Source organism: Octopus sinensis, linkage group LG6, assembly GCF_006345805.1.
Source record: "Octopus sinensis linkage group LG6, ASM634580v1, whole genome shotgun sequence".
Taxonomy (NCBI): Eukaryota; Metazoa; Mollusca; class Cephalopoda; order Octopoda; family Octopodidae; genus Octopus; species Octopus sinensis.
This window is the reverse complement of record NC_043002.1, coordinates 11,077,682-11,087,681: the sequence shown is the minus strand read 5'-3', so window position 1 is coordinate 11,087,681 and position 10,000 is coordinate 11,077,682. Positions and strand designations below refer to the sequence as shown.

The 10,000-nt window shown below is 35.3% G+C and overlaps 2 long non-coding RNA genes across 2 annotated transcripts in view; one reads left to right on the top strand and one right to left on the bottom strand.

Annotated features, from left to right (window-relative positions):
* Positions 1-10,000, top strand: part of LOC118763705 — a 20,333-nt gene that overhangs the window by 6,605 nt on the left and 3,728 nt on the right. The window lies entirely within an intron of this gene.
* Positions 8,739-10,000, bottom strand: part of LOC118763706 — a 16,899-nt gene continuing 15,637 nt past the window's right edge. The window contains exon 5 of the long non-coding RNA XR_004999462.1: positions 8,739-9,028. This is a non-coding gene — a long non-coding RNA (uncharacterized LOC118763706). The remainder of the gene's footprint in view (positions 9,029-10,000) is intronic.

Below are 10,000 nucleotides of genomic sequence, written 5' to 3'. Positions count from 1 at the left end.
ACTCCATGGAAACTCAGTAAGCAGCCTCATGAATCCTAGAGCTAAAAAAAAAAATTTTTTTTTAAATCTCAAAGTAAGTTACAGTTCTGCTTACGAAACGAAAGAAACATGAGAAAATGCTTATATTTCATTTAAACACAATGAGTAATTGTTTAAAGTGTGATTAAGCCAAATATTTCATGTCAGCGACTGATAAAACGTGACTTGTAACAAAATGATAAAACAACTTATATAATGGCAATACACGTGACAAAAGATGAAAAAATAGCACCTTTTATGTAATATCTTAAATAAAACAATGAACAAAAAATATCCATTAAGTCAATCACCAATCCTAGCTTTTAATGATACCTTTTTTCCTGAAAGATTTTGTGAAAATTTCTTTGACTTTTTCTGGATTTTCCCTATCAGCCATCTTAGAGAGTATCACCCTTTTTTTTTTCATTAGTTCCAATTAATATGCTATTAACTAAAGTTGTTCTCTTAATGACAGGTACATAAAACATACCCTCAATAGATATTCCAAGAGAATTCTTTATCTCCATTCCTAGTCTGCTTCCTGTTAACACATTTAATTAACAGTCACACAGGCTCGGATTTAAATACTATGAAAGGATAATCAGCCAACTTTTGTACATGGAAGACCTGAAGATGTACGATGCAAACGATAAAGAAAAGACAGTGTTAGAACTCAGAGCTTTACTAAAGGAATTCACATGAAATTCGGCTTAGTAAAAAAAATGTGTCACAACAATCTTGTCATTACTTTCTCCTGTTTGATGAAGAATCAGAGATAAGGGGATTAGAGTGAACATAAATAAAGAGTTATAAATACTTAGAATAATTGAATTAGTCAGATTACGGCATAGACAAATGAAAGAAAAAAAGTAGAGAGGGAATATTACAAACGCATTACGTTATTACTTTTGTAGGATTACAAAAATATCTAGTAAAATATAAAAGGAAACAATGTAAATATCTACAGAATGTGAACGAAACGAAACAAAAAAAGAAACTGGTTTTTGTCTTCAAGCTAGCCTATATATTATATTAGGTCATCAGATAAATTCTTTCGTTTCTTTTCAGTGTTATTTGAATTAATACAAAAAATGTTATCGCGGTGTTTTATGGACTTTTAGTTACTCTATTCTTCTTCTCACAACTTTTGTTTATCAGATTTGAAACTTGCAGAAATTTTACGTAGTTTCAAATATATTGCGATGAATTGTCAAGCAGAAAAAAAAATATACCTTTTCCATTTTGCTTTCAGTTAAGGTTACAACTACTAACAACCGAGCACCTTCATTCTAACCATCACAATCACTAGCAACATCAGTAATGTTGCTAATTGACGGTAGTGATGATTCCATTAATTTGTCAATGCCTTGATTATAGAAATCGCCGAATTTTAACACCAATACTTTATCGAGTTACGTTTTCAGCTCCACATTGGTGTTGAACGAAACACCTTGCAGACTGTGAAAAACGACTGAAAATATAATAATCTGAAGGTGCTATATTGGAAGAATGCAGTAGAATTTCCAGCCGAGATCTTGAATAGCATTTTGGTCAAGTTAGCGACATGGGCGAGCGCTTTGTCGTGTTTGATGAAGCACGCCATATCGGCCGTCGAGTCGTTTGGATTATGCCCGTTGAGTGAAGGCGACAGGCGACGGTATCGTGAGGGTATTCCATCTGATGGGTTAATTCTCGACTGGACTGGCACGGATCCTCGCAAATGAGCTCGTTCAATCAATTGCTATTTAACTAAAAAAGTCGGCCAGAACGCAGAAGGTCAGTGAGGTCGAATTTCCTCTCCTTGAAGCATGGAAACCATTTCTTTCAGTAATGGTGCCCTCTCGTTGACCTCTCACATGTCGGTTAAGAATGTATATACAGTATATATATATATATATATATATACTGTATATAATAATAATAATAATAATAATAATAATAATAATAATAATAATAGTAGTAGTAGGGAATATTATTCCAAGCTTACAGGGAAAAATTCAATTTAGCAATTCTAAATCAAATTTCACAACATATATATATATATATATATATATATATATATATATATATATGATTAAGAGAAAAACCTCTATTATACAATTCAATAGTGAAAGACGTTAATTACACCACTGTGCAAGTCTATAATAATAATAATAATAATAATAATATAATAATAATAATTATAATAATAATAATGATAATAATAATAATATAATAATAATAATAATAATAATAATAATAATAATAATATAATTATTATTATTATTATTATAGCCCTGATGCAGTACCAGACAGTGGCTCTCATGGCTTCTGATCTTAACTGATTGGAAGTATTATCATGTACATTGTTTTGTCTTGGTATAAAAGATGGGCTACAGCAAATATTCTGCTCAATACCACATATTTGCTTGTCATTTGTTTGACCTTAACCAGTTGAGCATGTCCCTTAGTGTCTGACGATATGTGCATCTCTGATCATGAGCAGAAGTGGTTGGGGAGCATCATAGCCATCTGTTAAGAGGGATTCTTTGGGGATTTGAATAATTCACCTCTGGAAACATGAGTGTTTCGTTCAACATCCTTAAAGAACCCTTATTCAGGAACCTTTTGAGTAGGATGGGTTACTCAATCAGAAGAAAATTCTAACTGAGCCCCACCTGCAAGGTCATGTGCTGTTTATCTTGATATAAGATCAGCGTGTCGTCTACATATGGTTGTGATGCATGTGCCTAGTGTACCCTTATCAGACGGGTAGTCGTGATGGGTATACTGGGCTTCGTATATTTTACCCCAGTGTCACTTTGATGGCATGCACTGCTCTCTCACTCAATAATAATAATAATAATAATAATAATAATAATAATAATAATAATAATAATAATAATGATAATAATAATAATAATAATAGAACATATTAAGAAAAAAACGGTGTTGGGCGTTGGTTTTACCGGAATCAGTAAAAATAGTGGCAATAGAAATATAAGTAGAGAAATGTATGAAACGAAATGTCCCAATATGATAGATGATGTAGGGGGTGCAACCACGTTGGATTAATAATAAGGGTTTTTAATTTAGGTAAAAGGCAGTAATTTTGAGATGGGACAGGGGATTAATTATCGTTATCGATGTTAGTCCTTGAGTAGAGTTTCGTTTCATCGCTACCGGTAGGATGAAAGATGAAGATGACTTCAGCTGGATTTGAACTTCGAAATCAAAGAACTGAAAAAGCAAATACCTCAACACACGGTTTTTCTGTTTTTTTTCGACGCGCCAGCAATTTTGCCGGTTCACCGACTTGTCAATATTAGCAATTAGGATTTCTAAACATAGGTACAATGCCAAAACCATCGAGGAGGTTTGGTCGATGGTCGATTAAATCTACCCTATTTCATTTGTAAATATTTTATTAACCCCTAAATAATTAATGGTTTAATCAACCTGGGAGTAACTTCAACAACAGCAGCAACAACAACACCAACCACTACTACTACTACTACTACTACTACTACTACTACTACTACTACTACTACTACTACTACTACTACTACTGTTGATGCTACTAATTAGTCCTTGAAATGTGAGATATGATAATTTTTTGTAAGTTGTGATGGCCTTGGGCCAGAAAAGTTTTCGTACTTTTACTGGAATTTCTCTCATGGATAATTATTTTCTGAAAAGACACTTTTAGGTACATACATGTGGTATAGCAACACCGGTAAATTGTTCGGAACTGAGATGCCGGAAGAAAGAAAATACATGTTGTATCCGTGTGAGGTGTTTGTTATCTGAAGACTGATGCCAAATTAGTTTTTGTTCACTAAGAAAACTTTTCTACAAATTGAGGCACGTAATTTATACAATATGTGTTAGAATGACCCGGAACCAAAGGAAAACAACGACTGCTTGCTAAACAACAATATATCTTGATATTACTAGAGAAGTGTTAAGGAAATTTATGTTCTTCATTTCTCCTTTCTTAATCTCACGTTAACATTTTCGTTTCAGCTTTGTTGGAGGAGTAAGATAGAAAGCTCAAGCAATATTATTATTATTTACCCTTCAACGCGGCGAGCTGGCAGAAACGTTAGCACGTCGGGCGAAATGCTTAGCGGTATTTCGTCTGCTGCTACGTTCTGAGTTCAAATTCTGCCGAGGTCGACTTTGCCTTTCATCCTTTCGGGGTCGATTAAATAAGTACTGGGGTCGATATAATCGACTTAATCCGTTTGTCTGTCCTTGTTTGTCCTCTCTGTGTTTAGCCCCTTGTGGGTAGTAACGAAATAATTATTTCGTCTGCCACTACGTTCTGAGTTCAAATTCCGCCGAGGTCGACTTTGCCTTTCATCCTCTTGGGGTCGATTAAATAAGTATCAGTTACGCACTGAGGTCGATATAATCAACTTAATCCGTTTGTCTGTCCTTGTTTGTCCCGTCTGTATGTAGCCCCTTGTGGGCAGTAAAGAAATAAGAAACGTTACCACGGTTGGCGAAATGCTTAGCGGTATTTCGTCTGCCGCTACGTTCTGAGTTCAAATTCCGCCGAGGTCGACTTCGCCTTTCACCCTTTCGGGGTCGATAAATTAATTACCAGTTGTGTACTGGGGTGGATCTAATCGACTGGCCCCCGCTCCCCAAACATTTTCGGGCTTTGTGCCTAGAGTAGAAAAGAATATCATTCACCCTTCGTAAGGCGGCGAGCTGGCAGAACCGTTAGCATGTGGCGCAAAATGCTTAGCGGAATTTTATTCTTCTTTATGTTCTGAGTTCAAAATCTACCGAGGTCAACTTTACATTTCATCCATTTGGAGTCGATAAAATAAATGCCATACTAAGTCGGCGAGCTAGCAGAACCGTTAGCATGCTGGGCGAAATACCTAGCGGTATTTCGTCTGCCGCTACGTTCTGAGTTCAAATACCGCCGAGGTCTACTTAGCCTTTCATCTTTTCGGGATCGATTAAGTAAGAACCAGTTACGCACTGGGGTAGATGTAATCGACTTAATCTCTTTGTCTGTCCTTGCTTGGGCAACAAAGAAATATATGAAATAAATGCCAGCTAAGGACTGGAGTCGATGTAATCGACTGAACCCCTTCCCCGGAATTGCTGTCCTTGTGCCAAAATTTGAATCCAATATTATTCTTCATTCGTCTCCCGAGGAAATTTGATTCTCTCGCACGGAGATGCTCAGCCACCAAAATTCCTGCTCGTTGCTTCTATTCTGGCATTTGTCTTAATGAGTAATGTTCTTTTCTACTCTAGGCACAAGGACCAAAATTTTTGGGGAGACGACCAATCGATTAGATCGACCCAGTATGCAACTGGTATTTAATTTATCAATTCCGAAAGGATGAAAGACAAAGTAAACTTTGGCAGAATTTGAACTCAGGACATAGCTAAGCATTTTACCAGGCGTGCTAAAGGCCCAAATTTTTTGGGGAGGGGACTAGTTGATTAGATCGACTCCAGTACACAAATGGTGCTTAAATTAATCACAAAAGGTACTTAAATAATCAATTAATCGACCCCGAAAGATTAAAGGCAAAGTAGACCTCGGTGGAATTTGAACTCAGAACGTAAAGACAGACGAGATACATATTTTTTTATTACCCACAAGGGGCTAAACGCAGAGAAGACAAACAAGGACAGACAAACGGATTAAGTCGATTACATCGACCCCAGTGCGTAACTGGTACTTAATTTATCGACCCTGAAAGGATGAAAGGCAAAGTAGACCTCGGCGGAATTTGAACTCAGAACGTAAAGACAGACGAAATACGGCTACGCATTTCGCCCGGCGTGCTAACGATTCTGCCAGCTCGCCGCCTTGTGTTTTTGAGCAATATTGCCTTAGTATTGCACCTCTTTGCATTGTTATATCAACTATTCACGGATAATTCGAAACAGCTGTAAAGATAAAACCTGCTTGCATCATGTAAATATTATTTGGAATTTATTATATATATAGGTTCTTCACCTGTTATTGTTCGTCTGTCATACTTCTTCGTTTGTTCTTCTCGCCAACCTTTCTACATCTGGATTACTTCAGCTCGATGGAAGGGTTGGATATTAAGTAACTGATGCCTCTGAGTACTACTTAATGAACTACTTGGTTCATCTCAAATTCTTTGTAAACTCCTAAATATATCTCTTTCTGTATATATATATATATATATATATATATATATATATATTATATATATATATATATATATATATGTAGTAGTAACAGAAAAGAGGAATTTCGGTTGTCCCCACGTGGGGGATTGTAATTTATATAAGAAATTAAAAAGGAAAATACGCACACTTACATGGTTATAATATAATTTTTAATGTATCGACCGGTTTCGCAATCGCTATTCATGATGTAATGTTTAATTTATATGAATATATATTTTTTTCTTTAGAAGAAATTTGGTCCATGTTGTTTGTAATGAAATTCACGATTATATATTATATATATTATATATATATATATATATATATATATATATACTACCAAACAAACATGATTTTTTTTATTGAACTCGTAATACTTTTTGTTTAATATTTCCTCAAATATTTCCTTCTAAACTGTTTTTCTTATTATTATCAAAGAATGCATATATGTATTTTAATACTTTTGTGACAACCAGTAGTTCACGCAACAAAACTCATACAAAGCTTTACATTTAGCATTTGACAATCTTTTTCTAAAAAAGTGAAACCGGTCAAGTGAATAAACATCTTTAAATTTGCATTTTCAAACCTTCTTTCATACATACATACATATCACGTGATCACGTGACCGACCAGACCATCAGATGTTGTTACACATCGCTGGTCATAATGCGTTCGCATTGTTTTAGCCTTCGAATGACGCCACCTCGCTGGCTAAGCGAGCAGGCCAATATATATATATATATATATATATATATATATTATATATATATATATATATATATATATATATATATATATATAATATATATATATATATATTATATATATATATATATATATATATGTGTGTGTGTGTGTGTGTGTGTGGTGTGGAGGCGCAATGGCCCAGTGGTTAGGGCAGCGGACTCGCGGTCATAGGATCGCGGTTTCGATTCCCAGACCGGGCGTTGTGAGTGTTTATTGAGCGAAAAACACCTAAAAGCTCCACGAAGCTCCGGCAGGGGGTGGTGATCCCTGCTGTACTCTTTCACCACTCTTTCTCTCTTTCTTCTGTTGGCCTGCTCGCTTAGCCAGAGGGGTGGCGTCATTTGAAGGCTAAAACTGTGCGAACGCATTGTGACCAGCGATGTGTAAAATATCTGATGGTCTGGTCGGTCACGTAATCACGTGATATATATATATACTGGGTCATCCCATAAACAATGCGTTTTTTACAAATACTTCTTTTATTATTCAAAATTAGGATAAACAAAGTTCTTTTTTAATCTAAAATATATTCTCCTTATTGGTATTGTGATTAGTATAATTATTTTCGCAATTATTGTTTGAGGTGGACTGAGTTATTCTATTATTATTAGTAGTAGTAGCTTCATTTAACGCGGCAGTATCATATGGTGTGCCACTAATCCGTGTTGGGTCTGGGTTTATCGGTTCATCCGTTACACTGTGATTCGATATAGGAGTAGTGTTATTGGGCCTAATATTATTGCTATCATTATAATTAGTGCTGTTACTACCATTCTCAACATTGTTATTACTATCATGATTATTACTATAGTAATTACTGTTTGTGTTATTATTATTATTATCATCATCATCATTATTATTATTATTATTATCATTGAGTGAGAGAGCAGTTCATGCCATCAAGGCGACACTGGGGTAAAATATACGAAGCCCAATATACCCATCATGACTACCCGTCTGATAAGGGTACACCAGGCACATGCATCACAACCATATGTGCGTGACATGGTGATCCTCATATCAAGATAAACAGCACATGACCTTGGAGGTGGGGCCCAGTTAGAATTTTCTTCAGGTTGAGTAGCCCATCCCGCTCAAACGGTCTCTGAATAAGGGTTGTTTAAGGATGTTGAAAGAACCACCCATGTTTCCAGAGGCGAACTATTCAAACCCCAAAGAATCCCTCTCAACACATGGCTATGATGCTCCCCCACTACTTCTGCTTGTGATCAGAGATGCACATATCGTCAGCCACTAAGGGACATGCTCAACTGGTTAAGGTCAAACAATTATTATTATCATTATTATTATTGTCATTTACTTTTAATCTGCATGTTTGATGCAATCACTTGCCGGGGCACACCCAGCGCCCTAGGGCAAGTGAAGGTTAAGAGTTGTTGAAATATAGCTGAAAGCTTGGGGAGGGGAAGTAGAGAAATATCTCCATGTAATACAACACAAACATTTACATTGATAGGGTTTTTCTAAGGATGTGGGCAGTACTTGTTAGCACAATCTTTTGGATTTCCTTGAGACACGGTTCTCCAGGGATATTGTCTAGGTGTTTCTGACATCCCTTTTTTTATCATACCTAGGGCACCTACAATAACAGGAACAGTTTTTGTTTTAAGATTCCACATCTTTTGTATTATTATTATTATTATTATTATTATAGTTACTGTTACTATTATTAGTATAGCTACTGCTGTTATCAATACTAAAGTCATTATTTAGGGAACTACTATCAGTTATCTCTAAGTCGTTAACCCGGTGGTTAGACACCATAGTTGTAGGAATAATAACTTGGTTATTGTTATTAATTTGGTTACTACCATTATTAGTTCTTGGAATATTGGGGTTTGAGTGATTATTATTGTTTGCCCTTAATCTAGCTTTTTAAATTCTGGTTTTATTATGCTTAGCTATGAGGCAGTTCATGTTGGGGAGAGTCGAATAAGAGATTCAAATAGTTTTAGTGGATACAATACTACTATATTTATGAGTGGGTGGAAAGTTATTTGCTATGATTGAAAATATTTTCTTGCATAATTTTCCTGTAACTGCTACATTATATGGTATGTTATACCATATATAGTTACGTAATCTACAGTTCTTACGTTTATGCATTCTTTTATTATTATTTGTGTTGCTCCTATTGGTAGGGTTTTCTCTAACTGAATTTTTATCGGTGTGATTTCTATCTCTTTTATTTGTTTCACTCAATTGACTGTGGCCATGCTGGAGCACCGCCTTTTAGTCGAGTAAATCGACCCCCAGGACTTATTCTTTGTAAGCCTAGTACTTATTCTATCGGTCTTTTTCTGTTTATAGAGGAAGGGGTAGTACTACCCCTTCCTCTATCTATAAATAGAAAAAAACTCTTGTTTGTCTCCATTGAACCAAGAAAAGAAACCCCCTCCCCACTGATATATCTAAATAACAAAGTGAACTCAGTGACAAAAAATCTACAGATGGAGAAGGGACATTCTACTACCATGTTCTTAATGATGAAATTAACCTCTCTGTCTATATATCTACCCTCTTTGTAATGTTGGCAAATGAAATAAGTATAAAAATGTACATTGTTCATTTAATTAAAAGAATTCTATATGTGGCTGAAGATTGCTCGACATTTTAAAACTGATGTAATACTTACAGTGTTTAATAAAATGAAGTAGCATGAAACGATTCTACTACACTACCTTGGATATCCTTGTTGCTTATTATGATTATAATCACCCCATTTGATTTATATGGATAATACCATACAGAATTCTGGTGCCTTTAACTTAAGTACCATATTCATCTGAATCTAAATTTTGCTGAACTTATATATATATATTTATATATTCGCCATGATTGACCGCTAAATTCACAAGTTTTTTTTTATTCTGTTTATTTCCCCGTGTTCCTTCCTGTTGAAACGTAAAAGACTTTCTCACCTTCCCCAGCGTCAAATTATTACACCTGCTTCGTCAAACTATTACACGTGTCTTCGTGTTTTGTTTTTCTGTACATTTCAACAATATTTTGAGGAGGAAGTAAATGTTGGGGGAACACCTGTCTTCGTCTTTCG